This window comes from Synchiropus splendidus, chromosome 5 (genome assembly GCF_027744825.2).
Source record: "Synchiropus splendidus isolate RoL2022-P1 chromosome 5, RoL_Sspl_1.0, whole genome shotgun sequence".
In the NCBI taxonomy this organism is placed as follows: Eukaryota; Metazoa; Chordata; class Actinopteri; order Syngnathiformes; family Callionymidae; genus Synchiropus; species Synchiropus splendidus.
This window is the reverse complement of record NC_071338.1, coordinates 26,758,584-26,768,314: the sequence shown is the minus strand read 5'-3', so window position 1 is coordinate 26,768,314 and position 9,731 is coordinate 26,758,584. Positions and strand designations below refer to the sequence as shown.

General features: G+C 44.3%; 1 long non-coding RNA gene across 2 annotated transcripts in view; it reads left to right on the top strand.

Moving 5' to 3' along the window:
• The first annotated feature begins 642 nt into the window (after window positions 1-642).
• Window positions 643-9,731, top strand: part of LOC128758589 (uncharacterized) — a 63,388-nt gene continuing 54,299 nt past the window's right edge. Inside the window, exons 1-3 of one of the 2 annotated variants that reach the window (XR_008414512.1) lie at window positions 643-1,045; window positions 2,665-2,803; window positions 4,412-4,507. This is a non-coding gene — a long non-coding RNA (uncharacterized LOC128758589). Of the gene's footprint in view, window positions 1,046-1,735; window positions 1,893-2,664; window positions 2,804-4,411; window positions 4,508-9,731 lie in introns of those variants that run through there. The other variant, XR_008414511.1, reaches the window with a different exon arrangement.

Below are 9,731 nucleotides of genomic sequence, written 5' to 3'. Positions count from 1 at the left end.
ATCCAAAATACAGCCACACGACCGAATTCGAGCCTTTTTTCAAAACAAGTTTGTTTTGAGACTGAATAGTGGGCTGATTCTCAAAACTAGTTCCCGGTTTGCCATTCATATTCCTTCAGTTTGTATCCTGTCGCCGAACGATCCAGTCACTACCGCGTTCACGTCATGAGTGAAACATGTGACTACAAGGCGCTTCGTCATTGGCTGAAGGTAATGACCATCGTGGGAGCTCAGAAAGTCGTGGCTTGCAGCGCCGCTTGTGAGCATAACACTCACAAAGTAAAGCAGCATTTGTGATGCAAATCCAGTCGGTTTGTAAATTAAATGAAAATTAAATCAGACACAAGGATGAATTGAAAATGAGATTTATCGTGCAGGCCTACTGGAAAACAGAGATGGAAGAGTCCAGGCACACGGGAGAGACATTGTTAGTCCGCTTGCATCCACAAACACGTCTGTTGGTCACTACGCATGTGGTCATACTTTCAACTCCAGTGTATTTTTAGATAAGATTAGGTTGCCTTTATTTTGCCTACGGTTAAGAAGCCTCATTACATTTATAAAACCGAATGTTTGCATTGGTCAAGCATTTTTTCCAACGCTTTCTATGGTAATGAGAGAGCCCGTCCTATGAGGGAAAGAGAGCAGTTGTGGCTTTCTGGCTCTTCTCTTTAAAATTCAGGAATTCACCACTGCGCCGCGACGCAACCTCCGCCAGACTAGATCGCCCCGTGAAACCAGCCTGAGCCCAGATCAATAACTTTTGTCTTGTCTCCCTAATTGCTCATTGGTCGGTATTGGTGCCAGATTATATGTAAGTGCATGTTCTCCTAGGTGATCGACCCCGGCTCCTCTTTCGCAGCCTTGCACCAAGTGTTGGGCTCACCGTCTGTCTCTCCCCTCTCTTTCTGCTGTCCTTGCCTCCGTTCGCCCAATGTTCAGAAAGAAGAAAGCCCGACCTGATCTGCTGCTGCTCCTCTATCTTTGTGGGACCAGACAAGATGTGCCACCCCTTCACCAGGCCCCTGACTCCTGCGCCGCTCAGGTAAATATCCTGGTTTAATGACGAGCGGGGAGATTAGCCAGTTGCACTCGCTCGCCATCTCAATGAGCGTCGGGAAATTAGCTGGTTTTGTCGGTGGCTTTTTTTTTTTTTTTTTTTTGAACGGCTTATTATACGATCCAACGCAGACGTACTTCATGAGCGTGTGGCGGGAGAAGTATTGATTGTTCTCATTGTGAATTATGTGAATAGATAAAAGTGTGAGTGTGCATATATATTAGCCAATTATGCGCTCAGGTGCTAATGTAAAAATTTGTGCTGAATAAATATGAAATATGCCTCTATCAGCGTCTAAAGTGTGTCCCCTCGATACAAGTCATTTGAGAGGATAATTGGGATCGCGTGTTTGCCTTTTTTTGATGAGACAAGATATTGTGATAGCTCGCCCCTGTGTGGATTTAAATGTGTATTGATCAGCTCAGGCGCTCCAAACTGCTGCCTGCGTACGCTTGCATATAGTCATGCCGTCGTTTTCCAATCGTTTTTCACTGGAATTTGTCACCGGGGTAGTTAAAAACTTGTATTTTGATTCCATTTGACTGCAGTAACGTCCCTGTGTTCATTTTTCCTCCCGGTTTTTTGGTGTTTTAGAGCATTAATGTCATGATTTAAATGAAGTATTGATCAGTTTAGGAGGGGAGAACAGAGAGAGAGGGAGCGATTGTGAGGCAAAGACAGCAAGACCAGGGTTATCGTTGTGCATCGCACACAGAAAGAGAGGGCTAACGGATGAGACACGTTTTAGAGCGATTCTGAAGAATGGATTTTTGCATAAGCTGTGGTTTTAATCGAGGAACAAGCGCCACAGTGGCTTGTGCTAACAAGCTAGGTAAGAGAGATTGATTCAAATTCATTCGACAGCCAACAGGACGGAAATTGATCTGTTTTGTTTCAGTTGATTTTGGGGCGAATTTGCCCTCCTGAGCGGGTGTTTGTTGAATGCTTTATCCCGGTCCTTGTCCTCGGTCTCCATCTTGTCTGTCTGAACACATTCCGCCTGCTGCCTCAGGCACTCCTGTGCTACTCACCATAGGAACCAGAAGTTAAGACTGTTTGTCTTTCCCTCTGTGTCCTGCCTTTCTCTCTTCTTAACTCCCTCCTCTTTCCTGTGCTCCCTCTCTCACGTACCCCCTCATTCTCTGATGTCATTTGTTTCAACAAGGTTCTTCTAATGACTGGACACTTTGCCTTCTGTGGTGATCTGCTGAATGTTCTTTATCTTGCATCAGTACATTAGCTGCGATCCTTCAACTTGGCTTGGCTTCTGATTAATATCACTTTTAATTTCAGACGTGTTTATGACTTGAACGTCGTATTTTATGTCACAAGTCAACTGCTTTTCATGATTTTCAGTTTGACACAAGTTTAAATAGCAGATTCTGCTCGATAGTTTACCTGCAGTTATGTATTCCTGGGGGATGCTGAGGCCTACGTTGAACTAGAGCCTGTATGTATTTTGGAAAATCTCAATAAGAGCAGGGAAAACTAGCAATGTTTTATTCTTTCAAACACAGTGAGTAAGCAGGCTGAGGATAGGCTCAGTGTTCCAGATTGATTTTTCTCCTCCTCTCACCGCCCTGCCTCCTTTTGTGGTTCAATAGCTGGACATCTACAAGCCAGAATCTTTCGGTTGGAGCCCCAACTGCTTGTGAGCTGAGTGGATCTCCCGGGGAACAGAATCACATGCAGCTGTATCACAAAGCAACTCCAGGCCAGCGGTTTCTAGGACTCCTGCGCCAGGTAAAGTGCTTACCGTCTGGCGTTAGTTATTCCAACGCGCCTCAAGATCACTGCCCATTTTCCCTGCACATTTATCAGCAAAAAAAAAACACACGTCTGGAGTGGTTCCATGTCACTGTGAATGGCAATGTTTTCTTTATAGTGTTCATTGTTCATTGAAAGTCATCTGAACTGAACTGAGCATAGATGGGAAATATTCCACTGCTCATACTCACTTGTCTTAATTCGAGGTCCAAAGTATGTCCAACTGGGCTGCAATGTGAACTTAAAGGACCAGAAACCAATATACTGCATTTTTGTGTATCCACAGTAAGTTAAATATGGAACCTTAGTCCAGACAAAGTTCACTCTCCTGGATACTGGAGATGACTTGTCATGTAAGGTTCTTTAGTGAACTGAAAAATCACCATCAGCCTTGCCTTTTTTGTCAACAACACAGTGCCCACTCATTCGTCAGCTTTGTCTCCAAAGTAGTTTGAGGTTGAAGAGTTTATTAAACCTCATATAAATAAACTCCAAGAGCTCTGCCAAGAGGCATCTTGTCCCCCTCTTCAATGCTCTTAAGATCATATTTAATATTGTTTTCCAGGGTTTTGTTTTTTGCATAAATCTTTCATTACACTTCCACTGTTATTGCCACTTCTAAGTTTAGTAATGTTCTTGAAATAATATTAGTACAGCAAAACAAATTATATACTATTATACAATATGATTATTCAAATGAAGGTCCGACTGCATCACATTGTCCTGAGCCAGATTATTGCAAAAATTCATGAAAAGCACGTTGAATATGACATTTTAGTGGGATTAAATTAGGGAACAAATGTTCTTTTTTTCTGGCCTGAGGGTCATGTTGAGTTTAAGTTCTGTAGAAGACATGAAAAGATTGCATTTTAGTTAGAAAGTGTGAACAACTGGCAAGAGAAAACATGAATTCTGAATATGGTAATGATAGATTGTTAAAGATTCAATTTCATCAAAGAGGTGGACACGTTTGATGTACAGTGAAGGTTGGCTGAAGGTTCCTGCAAGATGAGAAATCCTCTGATTTTACCTGCTAAATCACAGGTAGCACTGCAGTGAAGTGGTGACTGCTGATGCCTCACTGAGTTAGGTCCCTAGTTCAGCTCAACTTTGCATGGCTCTTTCTACTTTTTTTCCTCCCAGTATCTGACTCTCTTAAGGTGGAGGGGATAACTATGCCAGGCAGAAAATAAAATGTCAGTTAAACACTGATGTTTCTCAATGACGATTATTTACTTCAACCTTCCCAGCCACCTTTGCCGACCTTCCTCTCCTTGTGCAGCCCTGCACTCTGCTCCGATGATGCATATATCCCATCTCCAGATGCGGCCTAATCCCAGTAGCGCTGGCTCAGGAAGAGATTAGTGCTTCTGACACCAGAGGACAGAGAGCTCTGGCCACAGGGGCAGCAGAAGATGCAGCGATATCATATTCTGGCACATTTGGATAAGCAGCATGTTTATCCACGTCAACTTTGGCCATGTCGACATCCACCCCGCCCTTCCAAAGACTGCTTGAGTGCTCGCCAACTCATGTTGTGGATGAATAAATGACAAAATAAATAAAAAATATTTATTATTCCAGGGCAGAATTCTGCAACAAAGATAACCAACACGGTCATCATCATTCTCCTGAGTCCATACTGCGCTGACCTACCAATGCCTCAAGATGTGGATGCAGGTAATTTCCGTGGTATTTTCTTACCTGTGTATTTTCTTACGGATTAATGGTGCATAATCTAAGCAAGACAATTCGGTTATGGTATTGAAGAATGTTCATTCAAATAGCTTTATGTCAAGTAAAGTTCTGAATTACTCAACTACTGAAGAATGGTTCAAGAAAATGTGATGTGTTTGTAGATATTGCACATCACCTATGTTGGGCTGAAGTCAAACTAGTGGAGTACAAAGTTGTTTTCTCATCACCTGAGAGGCTAATGTTGCTGGTTTGGCAAGAGCCGCGTGGTCAAGTCCAGCATTTTGAGTGTTGATACCTTCTCAAATAAACACATGCATTAGTTTTAAATGGTGACTTCAGAAGAGAGTCACCAAACTCTTTCTTACCTTCCCTTCCAATCATGAAAACATTTAAAACTGGAAAAGCACTATCAGAGCGGAGACCTGTGTGAAGCCACCTATGACTTTCACTCAATGGTTTTGTCCTACATGTTCTGTGACCCTCATTTTGACACGCTGTTGGTCACCAATGAGCTTCTTAGTTGCAACGTACTGCAACCACGGTTGCATTCAACTAGTGCTTGAGTTCCAGAGTTGCCATTTAAGATGCTGGTTAGCTTCCTGAGTGACCCCAGAGCAATGAACAGCCACGCATAAAGGCACCACAGCCGCATTGGAGATGTTTTATTGAGTGATTTGTGAAGTCATATTTTCATTTTTATTTTGTAATACTTCTTATTTTATTTTTTCCCTGGTGTTTCTGAATGTGGCATGGAACATGGATAGAGAGTGATGAAATCTTTAAAATATTTTTGGATCCAGCACCAACGTTTAACCTCTCACTATTGAAATTTTCCTTTAAATCACTTTGTAACTTTTGTACTTTCTTTGCTAACAGGCAAGGCAAGAACATTACCTCCTTGGCAGAGGTAGTCATAGTAGTTCAATGCAGTGTCTTGCTGACAGTACTTTGCCTCCAACCACTTCTTTGTTGCATTGCCCATTCCTGCCAGCAGGTGAGCCGGGGATCACCTGCGTGCAGGGCAGCATGACTGACCGAGTTAACACTAGAAGTCAGACTCCGCTTGGATTGACTTTATGAGTGAACATGATCAAATGTTGGCGTCTGGCACGTGTCCCAACGCTGTCTGCGTGAGTCTCTTTGATTGTAGAGTGCTACAATCTATGAGTTCTCTCTATTTAATCTGTAGGAATATTGTGTTTGCATGGTTTTTACTGGTTTTCTGTGGCCCATTTTTGTCTTATTATTATTATTTAATTGCTTCAGTAGTGCTGGTAAAGTAGCCCTGAAGCCAGTCCAGTGGAATATGGGAACAAAATGTTGGCATCAAACTGAAGGAAATAATAGTCCAAGCGTTTGAAAAGCATCTTGCTGACCCCTCAGCTGTTGGTGCTTATAGTTTTGACAGGTACGTGCTATGGAGGGGATTTCTAGCCCAGCGGCTGCTGTCATCACGCTGGTTGCCTCCCAAGAACATGACTTTTAGGACCAAATGATTGCTAATAAAACATTTGATTGAGAGCAGGAGAGAGTGAGAGCCATAAACAAGCTAGATTCTGCCCTTTAATTTCACCATCTCCGGAGAATTGCTTTTGCTGTGCTGCGGAGTCGCTCCTGCGCACAAGCAGTTTAGTTGTCTGCCCAAGGACTAAAATTTAATTTCGCCTAGGTGCTGTGAGTGTGTGTGCGTGAGTGCAAACCTGACAGCCTTTGTCTGATAGCATCAGGCGGTCGCCGTGCCTTGTGGGCAAAACTTGCATTACATCACCTGCGTACGTCCATTGCTTTTATTTTGGCACGGCGTTTTGTGGTTTTGTGACTGAATAGTTTCACCCAGAGAGCTGTGCTCTCTACACATGGCCTCGACTCTGGACAGGAAAGTGTTAACCCGCCTGAAGTGACCCTGTCGGCGCCGTCAGGTTTTTGTCCAACTTTTTGTCAGTGATCCTCTGTTGCTTCCCTGCTATTTGCTGGCTGCAGTCGATCAGCTGAACGGTTAAAACAGTGGTTGTCATGGCTTTTCAGAAAGGCTACTTCTTTTGTGTGTGAACGTGTATTTGCGTGTTTATGGCGCAGGTTCCTGATGAAAGCCTGCAGCGGAGGCATATATCAGAGATCCAGCACTAATAAAAGGCCAGCAAGCTGTGCTCCTCTCCTTCTGGGAACCGCAGCACTCTTTACTGCGTCTCTGACAGCAAGATAAAGTGCCCCTCCAATTAGAAAAATATTTGGCCACATACCTACCATCGGCAACTGTGGGTTTTATTTTTCATGCCATTTGATCAGTGTTCCTCTCTATTTTTACAGTGTGTTTTCTGGCGTGTCCTGGGTATGTTAATGTGCTCCCCACTACCCGAATAATGGAATAGGATTATATTTTGGTGTTGTTTGCGAGCAGCTACACAAGTATTCCTTGGCATTGGTTTGAAGCGGTGTGTGTTTTAGAAGAGGCTGCTGTGCATATTTGGGCTGATGTCATTCTTTCTGCCCTTGTCATCCATCTCTGCCGCCAAGAGCCCCGTCTCCTTCCCCTCTCTCCGCTTAGGAATACGGTATATGTTTTCTCAGAGTGCATTAAAATTAAATTTTCTCTGGTTGTTGTGAAAAGAGCCACACATAAAAAATAATTGGCTGCAGGAGAGAACAAAGGGCTGCCTCCTCTCTCCTGCCTGCACACCCCAGCCAGGCATTAATACCAAGCCTGCTGCATTGTTCCGCTGTCTGCAGCCATCCCCCTAGCCAGACACTCAGCTCTGGAGAAGTCACTTTTAATGTCTGATAATCAAGGTGAATTTTCAAAAAGCTGCCATTTTCAAATGATGGTGTATATATTATGTGTAGATGGGAGTTGAGGAGCAGAGGAGTCCCAGTCTGTGAGCAAGGAGTCAACCTTGCAAAGTGAAAGAGAGACACCTAATGGCCACTCTTGTAACTGCAGGGTGATTTCTCATTCAGTCAGGGAGTAATGGAATACTGTTATATTCACTAAGTTGTCTGGCAGTAATTACAAGATCTGGTGGATATTCTTCTTTTAAAGCACCGTTTTTCAAATGCGTGAGATTTGCTCTTGTCCCGAACCCCAACGCTGAGCCTTCTGTTTGCCAGAGAAAGCATTGTTCCAACGCTGATGTGGACTGGGGCAGCCAGCATGGGAGCAGTGGGGCTTCATTTCCCTGCTACAGGGCACAGACTCATCTTCCACTCGCTCCACCCACCTTCCCTCTTCCCCCACTAGCTAGGTATGATTATTTCTCCCCAGCTCCTCCGCACCATTATATTCTGCCTCTGCAGTTATCCCTCTCCGATGTCATTTTTCATGGCATGTTTTTGCTTGTGTGCCGCACTGCACATTTGCTCAGTGCCTTTGCAATATGTTAAGGAGGGGAATATATGCAGCGCGCGGGATGTAATAAGTATATATTTATTTTCTTTGAGGAAAAAAGGCAGACTCTAGCCATGTATCTTACAAACATGACTGCTGCGTATGCACTCCCCTTGAAGGCTTTTTACTCACCGGGGAAACCAAATTATACATCTGAGGCAGACTGGTGCTTTTTCGTGCGGTGACTGTTAAAATCCTGCCGTATTCTTGGGGTTGCACACACTCTTGTTTGGTGAGGTTATGGTTATCTCAAGCAAGCCATGTCCAATTTTGCAATAATAATCATGGTTGCAGCTCGTGCGGCCATTATCCGATCAAGAGGAAGACTTCAGATTCAGCCTCTTTTCTTCATAGGCATTTTTTGGACGGGATGCTCATTGATGTGTTCATGCCCTTTTCTTTAGGTGTCCTCTTGTAGGACCTTCCTTCGACCTACTGTTTTGATTTTCCTCCCCGCTTAATTCACCTACAATGAGGTGCAGATTGAGGAACGCATCATTGATTCATAAAAGCGATCGACACCCAAAACACATGCACCCTCTAGCATTCGAACCTGACACCTGGAAATATGTGTGGAAATAACTGGAATTTGCCTGGAGTGCGATTGCATAATAACGCTCCATTCAAATGTGCGAGTGTGTTGCACTAATAGTTGTAGTGTTTTTTTGTTTTGTTTTTTTTTAGCTGACTTTTACAGGGCATGCGTTCAAAAACGTTGATCTCAGCTCTGGTGCGGAGCCACAGGCGTTCTCATGTAAGAATGTGAAGGGTGGTGAGAAGAGGGAGCTGGCTCTGCCAGGCCAGTGTGGAGATCTGGCTCAGTGCCACTGTGGGCTCAGTGCCCACGAGGAGGCAGCACCGACTGTGGGACGGAGACGGTGGCAGAGAGTGCTGGTGCATCTGTGGGGGTCGTTTGAGGATGACTGGCACGAGAGGGTTCGCTCGCATTTGCATGTGAATCGCTCAGGTTATGACACAGCAAGTGTGAAGCAGCGGGCACTGGAGACGGGATGAATGGAGGATTGCTGGAGAAAACTGACATGGCTGGTTGAGCTCACGTTCTTATTGATGAGGTCGGTTAAATAATTCGCACGTATAATATCTGCAGTTCTCCTCCTCATGCACTTGATTGTTGTGCCTTCTCTGCCAAAGTAAATGCTTTTCCTCAGCGACACAAATGTTATCTCTCTGTTTCATAATCATTGACATATTGTTTGCCTTTCTATGTTTGGGCCTAACCCCCCCCCGTCGCTCCCCCCTTTTCTTTGTATCCCTAAAATATTCCGCACAGCCCTCAGCAGTTCCGCACGGCAGACAGCCCTAATACAATCTCAGCGTCTGAATTCTAATTTATACCGCCAGGATAAAATAAATAGTCTGCAGTTAATTACTGGGAGCCGGCTCATGGCGTGGCGGTGCTGATTTATGAAGTGCACCTTGGCATTCTGTGATGCATTTTTCTTCATTCATTTTTTTTTTTTTTTTTTTAATCTGTCCCAACGTCTTAATGACGGCAGCGGCCCATGTTCGTGCCGCTGTTTGGGTGCAGTGAAAATGAAGACATACCTGGGAGGAGGAGGAGGAGGAGGAGGAGGAGGTGAGGAGTGGGTCAAGGGAGAAGGTTCTGCTCTCCTTCTTGTGTGATGAAGGATGAGGAAATAGAGTTAGCTCAAAAGCTTGTTGTGATAGCTCGACCGCTTGTGTTGATTTTTCAAAGCCGTCCCTTCAGTGAAACTCAAATATCGCTTTAAAAAATCTCTCCCAGGTCGCCCCACATTAAACAGACCACATATTCTACTTCTGCTGCTCGATCTGTTTCTGCGT